The sequence below is a fragment of the Penaeus chinensis genome, chromosome 36 (genome assembly GCF_019202785.1).
Source record: "Penaeus chinensis breed Huanghai No. 1 chromosome 36, ASM1920278v2, whole genome shotgun sequence".
Lineage (NCBI taxonomy): Eukaryota > Metazoa > Arthropoda > Malacostraca > Decapoda > Penaeidae > Penaeus > Penaeus chinensis.
Genome location: NC_061854.1, coordinates 29,704,180 through 29,716,679, shown reverse-complemented (window position 1 = coordinate 29,716,679; position 12,500 = coordinate 29,704,180). Strand labels below are relative to the sequence as shown.

Here is a 12,500-nt window from a genome sequence, read left to right as displayed (position 1 = left end):
TTGAATATTAATCAGTTCGCCATAATTAAGTACATGTATCCTAAACAGATGTTTATTAAATATTACCCACTACTACTTACACCAAGAGAAATAGTTTTACGCAGTTTTGTTGTTCTTTACATTTATTTTAGGCACGTTTGCCTTGTTCTACAAGAGTAGGCCAATCAATACATAGTTGATACATACGTGCATAACAGATGTTAGTTATATCTACATATATCTTATTTATAACTGGACAACAAGAAATAAACGTGTACTAAGAGCTAATTAGAGTAAAAGTAGATCCATGGATATTTGAATATTTAAGAATATTATCACTAAAAGAATGTGAGTCAGAAATACTAGGATAAATGGCATTTAAGAATGAGAAATATGGATGTTTCTTCCCTCAGATTTTCTCTTTTTTTCCTCCCAGCTCCTTGGGACGTGTCTTTTTGTAGGAGACGTGTTCGTAAGGCTGCCAGTTGGATTGGGCTTTGTTTTCACCTCAGCACGTAGGCAGTTCTTCGTCCACTGTCCACTGGCACATTTGGCTGTCCTCCCACTAGTGCAGAAATACACACACTTACTCAGGTACAAACACACATCTACTTCTTACATGCACGCATGTGTACGTATTCACATACACGCATGGACAGTAGTGCAATCACACACACACACGCACATGCATACACACGCACGCACGCACGCACACCCGTACGCATTCACATACGCACGAACGCGCACACACACACAAACACACACACACACACACACACACACACACACACACACACACACACACACACACACACACACACACACACACACACACACACTTCTAAATAATTAGAATAAAAAGAAATAAATAATAAAACGAAATGCCACCCATAAAATCATGCCTTCAAAAAATGCAAAACAACAAACCTTCATCGGGACGGAACGTATGGAGGAAGAAGGCGCTCGTATGAAAAAGATCGTGACCAACGCTGAAATGTTGCCCCTGAATCTCCTGCACACACATGTTGGCAGCGAGCGTCCTTGTGCCTCACGCTTGGCCGGCTGCCAACACCCCCCCTCCCCCCCTCGGTCGCGGATTGTTGGCCGGAGACGCATGGGAGACTCACGAATTGTTACCGAGACGAAGTTTTATCGCTGGAATACATTTTGGACGAATCCTTGGCCTAATCTTATGCTTGTTTACGGTCTAGAGGCTGTAATAGGGTTTTTTTTTCTATGATATGGTGTTTTTTAGAGATCTATTTTATGTAATGATTTGTTTTCATGTTTGTTTGTTTGTTTGGATGTCCGATTTTTTATTCATTCACTTATCTGTTCATTTATCCATTTATTTATCGGTTTATTTAATCATAATTTGGTTAATTGGCTATATATTAACCCTCATCACACATTTCTAGCCATGACGCAAAACCATTAGTTATTTTAATTATAACATTACTTGGCGAGGGTTGGTACTTAGTACATGTGTAAAATAATTACTGTATACATTCTAAAATGACATGGTAATATTAATAATTTCTGTAATAAATCCAAAACCTTTCATTTGTCTGTTTCGTACCACATACTGAACTATAGAGTTTTCTTTCTGATCAACATCAAGTACTAACTCAGGCTGAGAATCCTCCAAGTATATAATGATAATAACCATAATTATGAACATATAAGGGATCAGATTCATAAACTGAGTTCGATATTTTGAGGACTCGTCGACCCGAAGGTTGAGAATATGAGTCACGCAGACTATTGATGTTTTATCACGGAACAGAACGGACCAGCATAAGATAAGGCGAAAGGCTAAAAGATAGACCGCAGACTGTGTTATCCGCAGTTTCAGGTTAGGCCTAATAAAATATATATAGGCGCTGGGACTACCTGTCAGTGTCAATCAACCTACAAAACACATCTGGTGAACAGGTGATCGATCGTCAGAAATGCTAGGTGAATGCTATGAGAGTCGTTGATAGCTGGTTGCTAGGCCTACTGGCGTTTTTTTTTTTTTTTTTTTTTTTTTTTTAAATCGTTATCGTAATTGTAAGTTTTGCGAATATAATGTCCGGCTCAAACTGAGCTGATCTGCCTAGTAGTGTGTTTCTGCTTTTCTCTGGTGCGTACCGCCCCTCGAGAGTGGGGCCGAGGGAGGGGAAGTGCGTATATAAAATGCGTTACTGTGTGTGTGTGTGTGTGTGTGTGTGTGTGTGTGTGTGTGTGTGTGTGTGTGTGTGTGTGTGTGTGTGTGTGTGTGTGTGTGTGTATGTGTATGTGTGTGTGTGTGTGGGGGGGGCATACATACATACATACATGTATGTGTGTGTGTGTGTGTGTGTGTGTGTGTGTGTGTGTGTGTGTGTGTGTGTGTGTGTGTGTGTGTGTGTGTGTATGTATAATAAAATAAAATATACACAGACATCTAGAGAGAGAGAGAGAGAGAGAGAGAGAGAGAGAGAGAGAGAGAGAGAGAGAGAGAGAGAGAGAGAGAGAGAGAGAGAGAGAGCGAGAGAGAGAGAGAGAGAATGAGAGAATGAGAGAATGAGAGAGAGACAGATACAGACAAAGGCAGAAACAGAGATATGGGGGAGTTACAAACAAAAATTATAATATGAAAATTCTAAAGTCGTTGCTTTCACTCACAACAAACATACATTATACTCCCACAGCACATAGCCAAGGCACAGACCAGAACAGCCGGAGTCCTTCTTTCCAAGGGCAGTGGCGGAGGTCCTCACGATGAGAGAATGAGCCCGCCCTTCCTCATTATTTGAGTATTGCCGGCATCCTGTGGCCTCTAATATCACCCTCCTCCCACATACCGCCGCATGCACTTCAGTATTATTTCCGTCGCAATATCCACATATATCCTTGTAATCCTGACACATCGGGAGGATTTTAACCTACGATTCGGTTGTACAAGAGTGCGTCTGGTTAGTTTGTCGGTATTCATTCCGCTAGTAAGGTATTTTGGGTGAATTTTCCTGTTGATAACGTGGATGACACAGTATCTTAAAAGTGCTTACTCATAAGACTGAAGAGCGCCAGCTTAATGATATCCGAAACGACTCTATGGGGTTGTGACGCACGACTCATGCTGGCGTCGAGTCTCGCCTCCCGACTCTGTTTTGCCTCTTGTCTGTGGGTGTGTTTGCTCTGTGTGCTTAGTCTCCCCTTGTCCTTGCGCTCTCTCTCTCTCTCTCTCTCTCTCTCTCTCTCTCTCTCTCTCTCTCTCTCTCTCTCTCTCTCTCTCTCTCTCTCTCTCTCTCTCTCTCCTCTCTCTCTCTCTCTCTCTCTCTCTCTCTCTCTCTCTCTCTCTCTCTCTCTCTCTCTCTCTCTCTCTCGCTCTCTGTATGTGTGTATGTGTGTTTTTATACGTATATGTATGTGTGCGTGTACGTGTGTGAGTGTTCTTTTATACATGTATATGAATGAATATGTATATATAAATATAGACATAGATGTAGATATAGATATACATTTATAAAAGAATAAACAATATAATCCAAAATAATACGAACGCGATCAATGTTGCATTTCGCAGCGACTTATATGACTAGTAATTACACCAGCTAATCTGATCAAATACGCTCCTTTAACACAGCATAGAAACACCAGATGACTCCCTGCATAATGGCTATGAAGGTCAGTCAGAAGGGCGGAAAGATGACACTGTAATAGCCACCTGACACGTTATGCACGACCTTGAGCAATGTTCTGATTCGGAGAACATCTGACCCGCTTTGTTGATGTGTTTACCGTCATTTCTTGGCTTGGAAGAAAGGGAAGAAAGGAGAGGGAGAGGGAAGAGGAGAGATTAGAGAGGAGGGAGGAGAGAGAGAGAGAGAGAGAGAGAGAGAGAGAGAGAGAGAGAGAGAGAGAGAGAGAGAGAGAGAGAGAGAGAGAGAGAGAGAGAGAGAGAGAGAGAAGGGTTGGTCCATTTATTCAATTCTACACTAAGGAAAATATTCCGTGCATACACAATACATCCCCTACATATATATTTACTCTCTATCGAAGCATCACTTATATATTTTATCTCTGCTTCTGTTTCGTCCATCTGTCTGTACCTTCTTCAGCATGTTATACTTGAAAACATATTCCGGAGTCCTTCTTTCCAGGGAGTTGAAGTTGCTTAAACTCATCATATTACAAATCTGTTCGAATGTTGTTCTAACAATTTTTATCAATATTGTTAATAATAATAATAGTAATACTATTTTTATCATAATAATAATAATAATAATAATAATAATAATGATAAAATAATAATAATAATGATAAAATAATAATAATAATGATAAAATAATAATAATTATGATAATAATAATATACTAATATAATGGTAATAATAATATAGGAGTAGTTAGATCGCCAGTTTATGCACAGCTGATCTTTCTACGACAATCCGTGGGTGTTGGTTAAGAAGGATTGTGGGAATGGAAGAAAGGAAGCGAGAGAAATTAAGGGGGAGGGAGAGAAAAGGAGAGGAAAGGAAGAAGGGAGGGGAAGGAGACTAAAAGAGAAAAGGGAGATGGGGAAGGGGAAGGGAAGGGAATTCGAAGGGGGGGACTTATTAAAGGAAAGAAGGGGGAGGGAGGGAAGGGGATAAGGAAGCTGATGAGATAAGGGAGGTCAAGAAGGAACGGGGAGGTAGAGTGAATATAAGGAAGATTTGAGACTTGAGTGGGAGTGGCATGGCGAGAGAGGGAAAGGCCGAGGGATTGGAAGAGGGAAAGGGAAAGGGAGAGATGCGGCAAGGGGTAGCAGAAAGGCGAAAGTGGGAGCGAGGAAGGGAGAAGCACCCTTTTTTCCGTGAAAGTTCTTCGGGTCCTGGTAGTAGATTATGTCCTGCTTGTAACAACCATGATCGTAAATGTACCATATATATATATACAAGTAACTTCTCCCATTAATATTTTCGTCACTCTAATTACTTACATAACATTAATGAGCATTACATCACGATTTCCAAAAGTTACAAACAACAACAAATGTAAGTGTTTCTGATTTTATGCCAAACATTTAATTTACTCTTGGTTCACCGGAGACACCTTGGCAAGTTCGTGAACCGGTTTACACTGCCTATTTCGCCTCACAACATTTAAAACAGGGCTCTGTGTTCTTCATGGCTGATAAATGTTGACATCTCCCAAGAGTGCGGTGGAAGTGACTAAATATAGCACTTGTGGCAAAGGCTTCGGTGCCAGAATAAGTTCGCGCCAAAATGATATCACTGACCATTTTCTTTGTTGGCTCTCGAGTACTATAAAAAAAAAAAAAAAAAACACGATTTTTTTCGAGGTTCCAACAGCGGAAATATTGTAATTTAGTACTTATCAAGCTATATATATTCTTTTGATCTTTACGAAAGTACAAGTATAGATAAGAGGTAGATGGGAATAATTCAGGTTGCGCAATCCGCGTCTGTGTTGTTTATTTTTGGACTGATGTTGATCACGCCACTCAATTATTTTTTCCCCTTTCTCTCTTTGTCCCTTTTTTTCTACACCTTGTCACTGGTATTCAGAATGCCTACACTGCTCTACGATGTAATATAATTTTATTACAATTTTATGGGAAAAATGTATATGATTAAGAAGCTTTGGTGGTAATGATAATTCAACTTTTTTCTGTTAAGATGTATAATGGTAGAAAAAAACACAAAACAATAATGCTGAACAACGTAAAGTGTTTGTTTTTTCCTGTGCTTTTCTTCATTTTATATTTTTTTCCGAGAACAGTAGTGTGTTTGTTATTCAAGATGTAATGTAGTAGATGACTTTTTTTTCTCTAAAAGTGTGTGTGTGTGTGTGTGTGTGTGTGTGTGTGTGTGTGTGTGTGTGTGTGTGTGTGTGTGTGTGTGTGTGTGTGTTTGTGTGTGTGTGTGTGTGTGTGTGTGTGTGTGTGTGTGTGTGGGTGCGTGCGCGCGTGCGTGCGTGTGTTAAAAAGAGAGAGAGAGAGAAGGAGGGAGAGAGAGAGAGAGAGAGAGAGAGAGAGAGAGAGAGAGAGAGAGTGAGAGTGAGAGTGAGAGTGAGAGTGAGAGTGAGAGTGAGAGAGAAAGTGAGACAGAAAGTGAGACAGAAAGCGAGAAAGTGAGAGAGAGAGAGAGAGAGAGAGAGAGAGAGAGAGAGAGAGAGAGAGAGAGAGAGAGAGAGAGAGAGAGAGAGAGAGATCAGGAACAAAACAAAAAAGGAATAAAATATATTTGCTAAGCATGATGCAACGAGATGCAATAAGGTCAAGATACACGTGAGCAATAAGAGAGGGAATCATTTGAAAAAAAAAAGACTCACATTTCATTTTTTTCGTATTTTGAGTTTTAATTTTAATTTTTAGTTATTAATTACATTTATATTAATTTATTATTGTTATTATTGTATTATCATCCAGTGTTAATGGTATTTCTATGATTATTATGCCAACAAAAATATTAGTTATTATCTGTAAGTGGTATTATTATTATTATTATTATTATTATTATTATTATTATTATTATTATTATTATTGACAAATATTTTGATTAATTTGATTTTTTTATTTCTTTTCCAGGTAAGGATGGAGTGAAGGATACTTACCTGACACATGTTTTCGTAAAGGTAATTGGGTATTACGTTCTACATTATTTTAGAGAGAGAGAGAGAGAGAGAGAGAGAGAGAGAGAGAGAGAGAGAGAGAGAGAGAGAGAGAGAGAGAGAGAGAGAGAGAGAGAGAGAGAGAGAGAGAGAGAGAGAGAGAATGAGAAGGAGAGACAGGGAGCATCAGAGGGAGAGTAGGAGAGAGAGAGACCCAAAATGTAAACAAAAACAAAACGAAAGCGTACAGAGAAAATGGTGATGAACGAACTTGCTGTGAAGTTAAAATCAAAATAAATAGTCTGCCGTTACGACCCACAAGAACGAAACAGATTCGAAACCCGTTCGTTTCTCGATCCGAACGCGTCGGATACCACGGCCAAGGTTAGGATATAAAAGCGCACTCGAGTCCTATTTTAAGTTTATTGGCCGCCTCGAGCTAGTGTAATGTACTGACCGTGACTTCATGTTAGGTTATGCATTATATTAGCATGCGTAGCAATTACATTTTTACACTGGTTAAGCTCATAATAGAAACTACTGATTTTTTTTGCACTTTTTATAGATATGATGGCATGTTTTAGAATCATTTTTACAGTTGTGTGTGAATATTTAGTTAGATTAATTTCATTTTCTGTCATTTTTTAATATGCTTGAGTTATAATTCAAATTGTATTCCTGAAATCGAATTAGCTGAAGGTGATAAAAAAAAAAAAAATGTGTAATGATGTTATAATGATATTTGGTTGCGCGTTGCACTATTCTGAATGAAAAAAAAATCGATATAACTAAATGTCTAACGTGCTCTAATCGTGCACATAATACAAGAGTGAAACACGAAAAAAATCCACGAAAATGTCAGTGACAAGCAACATTACAAAGATAAAAAAATTACCCTGTAGTGATTGCACGAGAAAAAAATTGCACCACAGTAATTCGACGTCATTAAATATGTGAACAAGTATGATGACGCTGATGATGAAGCATTCTTGCAATCATTACCATAATCATAGTGTAATTCGCCTTTGTGAGGAATGATAAACGACGTTTAACAGTGGATAAGTAAAACAAATAAATCTGAAAATGAAAATACGAATAAGGTAATATATTTTCTCTTTACATGATGTGCTGGCGTTAGACGTGCGTGATATTTTTGAGGATAATGTCATATAACTTCATGTTTAAATAATATCTACGGAATCTACGGAAACTGCTTTATTCTTAAGCTGTGTCCCATTTTATTTCATGTGATTATAACATAGTGTTAGGTTTCGATTAACCGCTCTTTAAGATATTTTTTGGTTAGCATTTCATCGGTTATTAGCAATGTAATAATGTAATGCGTGGCGTGCGTGTGTGTGTGCGTGTGCGTGTGCGTGTTTTGTTTGTTTGAGTTCAGTGCCATTTTCTTCCATTAAAGTGAGCAAAAACTTCAGGTACCTTTAGGATCTCAATTGCCCTTTCTGAGAGCGGTTGAAGGTTGCTGAACGCCGCCATCGGTGAGACTGACCAAGCGAGCCAAGAAAAAAGTATTTATTCTCGTCTCCTAAGAACCCATTCGGGCGTCTATCTTGCCACAACGTCAGATCAGATTTGCCAACAGTGGGATCAGATGTTTAGAATGCAGTGAGGAATTTGCACTTAGAAATTTGGGATGTGGAAAAATGTTGAGAAGAAAAAGAGCAAGTGGTATATAAGATTAATTAATAACTCACAAAAGCTGCTAGTTCTTCACGCAAACGCACACGCATTAGTATAACGTTCGGAATTCTCTATTGAAATTTTAAGCATCAATTTTCAAAACCTTTAACTGATCTTAACCAACCTAAAGTTAATCAACATTTTTAATAAACTTAAGGTATCGGATTCGTATTTTAACGCGAGATAGAAAGATCGAACAAATTAATCAATGAAGCGATCCTATATTGGTATGTTCAACACAAGGCAAGATTCACACATTTTTTTTTTATCATCTTTGTTTTTTTTAATCACTATTCGTTAAAAAAAGAGTAAATGCTCTGTTAGACCAATCTTTATCCTTATAAATTGAACTTACAGCAGTTTGTCGGGTTTTTTTTTACTGCTGTTAATAGGTATTAATATTAATGGTGTTATAACGAATATAATAGTGGCATTAATATCGGTATACGAAAGGTAACGAGTTCTACATGTAACGATAACTAGAAGTATTAAATTAAAAGTAATAAAATTAGCCAATATGCAGGAAATTGTTTAAAGAGAATGGAATATCAGCAATAACATAGAAAACGTAAACCATCATTACACAACGATAACTGTTAAAAATAACAAATGATGATAACCTTGATAAATAAAAGAATTGGTGAGTAAAGATAAAAATAAGAAAGATATTCAACACTTTAACATGCAAAAAAAGAGTTATATTTGATACATTTCTTATACGAAGCTAATTTGAAAGGTTAAGCGTTTGTAAAGGGGCTTTTTAAAATCCCGGCGGAAAAAAAAGCTTCAGCTCCTCTCCCACCCCTCTCACCTCTCCATCCTCATTTACTCCTCTCCTCCCTCCCAATCCCCCTCTCTCCTCTCCCACTCTCTCCTCACCTTCCCTCCTCCCCTCTCATCTCTCTCTCACTCTCTCACTCTCTCTCTCTCCTCCCCCAATCCCTCTTCTCCCTCCTCTCCTCCTCTCCCTCTCCTCTACCCTCTCGTCTCTCTCCTCTCTCTCTCTCTCTCTCTACTCTCTCTCACCCTCCTGACTCTCTCTCTCTCAAGATCTCTCTCTCTCCAATCCGTCTCTCTCCTCTCCGCATCTCTCTCATCTCTCCTCTCTCCTCTCGATCTCTCACCTCCCTCCACCAGCCCTCTCTCACTCTCCTCTCTCCATCCATCTCCCTCACAAACATCTCTTCCATCTCATCATCCTCACCGTCCCCCTCTCGTCTCGCCCCATCTCACTCGACGCACGTCTCATCGCTCCTCTCCGTCTTCTCGATCTCGCTTCCACTCTCGGGGTCACTCTCTGTCCTTCCTCTCTCTTCTGACTCAACTTCACCTCCCTCTTTTCTCTCTCGACATCCTCTCCTCACTCTCATCTGTCTCACATCTCTCCATCGTCTCAGCGAGCGCTTCATCTCTCTCCTCTCGTTCTCCTTCTCCCTAGCTCATCATCCAATCTCTCTCTCTCCCTCCTTCAATCACCTCTCCTCCTCATACACATCTCTCCATACACACATCTCCACTCCCACCATCATCCACTCATCCAGTTCCATCTCATCGTCTCATCTCCGACCTCTTCTCACTCTCTCACAACATCACTCAATCTCATACCACGGGCTCTCCACAAGATCGTACGGAGAATTCTCCTCCTCACCTCCTCTCTCGTCCTCCTACCTCTCACGTCTCAGTCCACTCTCTCTTTCCTCACCTCTCGTAATCCTACGCTCATCCTCCTCCTCACGTCATTCCTCTCCTCCCTCTCTCTCTCTCACTCCATCCCTCTTCCTCGAATCCGTATCCTCAACACGAGCTCGTCGTCTCCAAACACATCTCTCTCCTCCACTCGTCGCCACCATCTCCATTCTCAACTCCGTTCTCCAGCTTCGCCTCCCGGCCTCTCTCTCATCTTTCATTCCCACACGTCTTTCTTTCTCCGATCCTCACTCAATCTTCTCCCACGATAATCCCGACTATCCCGTCATAGATCTCTTCTCTCTCCTCTCCCCTACTCATGGAGAACTCTCTCTCTCCAGAACTCCCAAAACCTAGCACACACAGGGGGGGAGAGGGGGGTGGGGGGGGGGGATTTGTTATCTTTCTTCTCTCGGGATCCTGCTCATGAGACCCCCCATCTCTCGCCGGGACCGACCCCCCGCCACTACGGACACACACCCACTCGTGCGCACACTCACCACAGTACACACACTACCACACACTGTGGGTCGCACTGTCCTCGTGACGCACCGGCACTCCGTCGCCGGGGCATCACGGTCACACAGGCAAGTAGGTCGAGACACACGGACACCACCACGACGGACGACGACGACGCGGTCGCCCCTCACGTACTGCTCCTCCCCCCGCTCTCCCCCGTCTCTCTCTCACACTCCCTCTCTCTCCTCTCTCTCTCTCAAAGTGTAATCGTCTCGCTCTCAATCGTCATCACTTTCTCTCTCTCTCACTCTCCCTCTCACTCTCTCTCAATCCTCTCTCTCACTCCTCTCTGCCTCCTCACCTCTCCCCTCCCTCCCATCCCCTCCCTTCCTCCCTCTCCAACCCACCCTTGGTAATCCCCCTCTCCACCCGACTCACTCTCGTCCCTCCCATCTCCCTCCAGACCCTCACGACCCTCCCTCCCCCTCACGCATCACCCTCCCTCCTCCCTCCCTCCCCCCTCGCCCTTCCCTCCCTCCCTCGCATATCTCCTCTCTCGTCGATCTCTCAATCTCTCTCTCCCCCCTCTCGTCTCTCCCCCCCCCCCCCGCGCTCCCTCGCCCCTATCCGCTCTCCACCCTCTCGCCTCTCACCTCATCCCCACTCCCTCTCCCTCTTCCCCTCTCCCTCTCCCTCTAAATCTCCCACTCTCTCTCATAACCTCGAATCTCGCCCTCCATCGCCCGTTCCCCATACATCATTTCATCCCCCTCTCTCGATTCAACTCCCTCTCCTAACCCTCCCACTATAACCTCCCTCGAACGATCCTCCCAACGTCCACCACTATCCCTCCCTCCCTCGCTCCCTCTCGTCCATCACCCTCCCTCTTCCTCCTCCTCTCACACACTTCCCTAATCCTCCCATCCATCTTCTCCCTCTCCCTCTCCCTCTCCCTCTCCCTCCCCCTCCCCCTCTCCCTCCCCCTCCCCCTCCCCCTGTTTCCCCTCCACCTCCACCTCCCCCGCGTCCACCTCCCCCGTCCCCCTCCTCCCTCATTCTCACATCTCCCTCCCACTGCCATTTCTCGCTCGCTGTGTCTATCGAGCGGGTGAGATTCCCCCAAAACCGGAATTTTCTTCCCTCCAAATTCGCCTTTGCGCTCCGGTGGGAATAACACACGCTCCGCCGCCGTGCAGATAACAGTGCTGCCACCGTCGGCGTTCCTAAGTGTTTATTGGTGTCGTGAACCCTTTAGGAGACAAGAAGAAGAAAAAAAAGAAAAAAAGGGAGATAAATAAATAAATAAGATAAATCAGACTTTTGAATGTGCTGCTAACAAGTGCAGCTATTGTGTCGGTGAATGTGTATATATACACAATACACGCACGCACACACACACACATACGCATGCACCAGTTTTTTACGGTACATGTATCTTCTGTATATGTATTAATATATACATACGTAAATTAAATTTTATAAAAAATTTTTATAAAAAAATTTTAAAAATATACTACAAATATTATAATTTAATTATATTTATCTAACAAATTAAAATGATTAAAATATAAATCTCTATTTAAATAGTAATATTTAATTTAGGTAATTATAAAATTGAAAAAAATTTGAAAAATTAAAGAAAAAGTATATTAATTTTTAATATGTAAAAAAACTTAAAGCGTATAAATTTTTTATACAAATAAATGTTGTGGTGTGGGTGGTGTGGTGTTGTTGTGTGTGTTGTGTGTGTGTGTGGTTTAGTTGTTGTTAAAATTGTACTAAAAATTAAAGAATTAAAATTAAAAAATAAATTAAATATCAATAAATATAAATAAACACAAATAACTATATAAATAAATTAAATAAATAATAAAAAGATTAAAATTTCAAACACAAAAACCCAACAACCAACACCCCACACACACACACACCCCAAAAAACGTAACACTAAATATAAAATTAATCAATATAAAAATCAAAAATTTATAAACCCCACATTAACCATACACAGTACACGTGAAAATTTTTTAAATGGGGTTTGCGTTATCATCCTTCCTCCACGCACTTTCTCCGTCTTTCCGTTCGATTTATACG

General features: G+C 41.2%; 1 protein-coding gene across 2 annotated transcripts in view; it reads left to right on the top strand.

The window, feature by feature from the left end:
* The window catches only part of LOC125044613 (5'-nucleotidase-like), a 76,824-nt gene that overhangs the window by 28,382 nt on the left and 35,942 nt on the right, over positions 1-12,500 (top strand). Inside the window, exon 2 of one of the 2 annotated variants that reach the window (XM_047641367.1) lies at positions 6,538-6,584. The exons of the other annotated variant lie outside the window; for it this stretch is intronic. The gene's annotated coding sequence lies outside the window, so the exon portion shown is untranslated. The remainder of the gene's footprint in view (positions 1-6,537; positions 6,585-12,500) is intronic. 2 annotated transcript variants of the gene reach the window in all.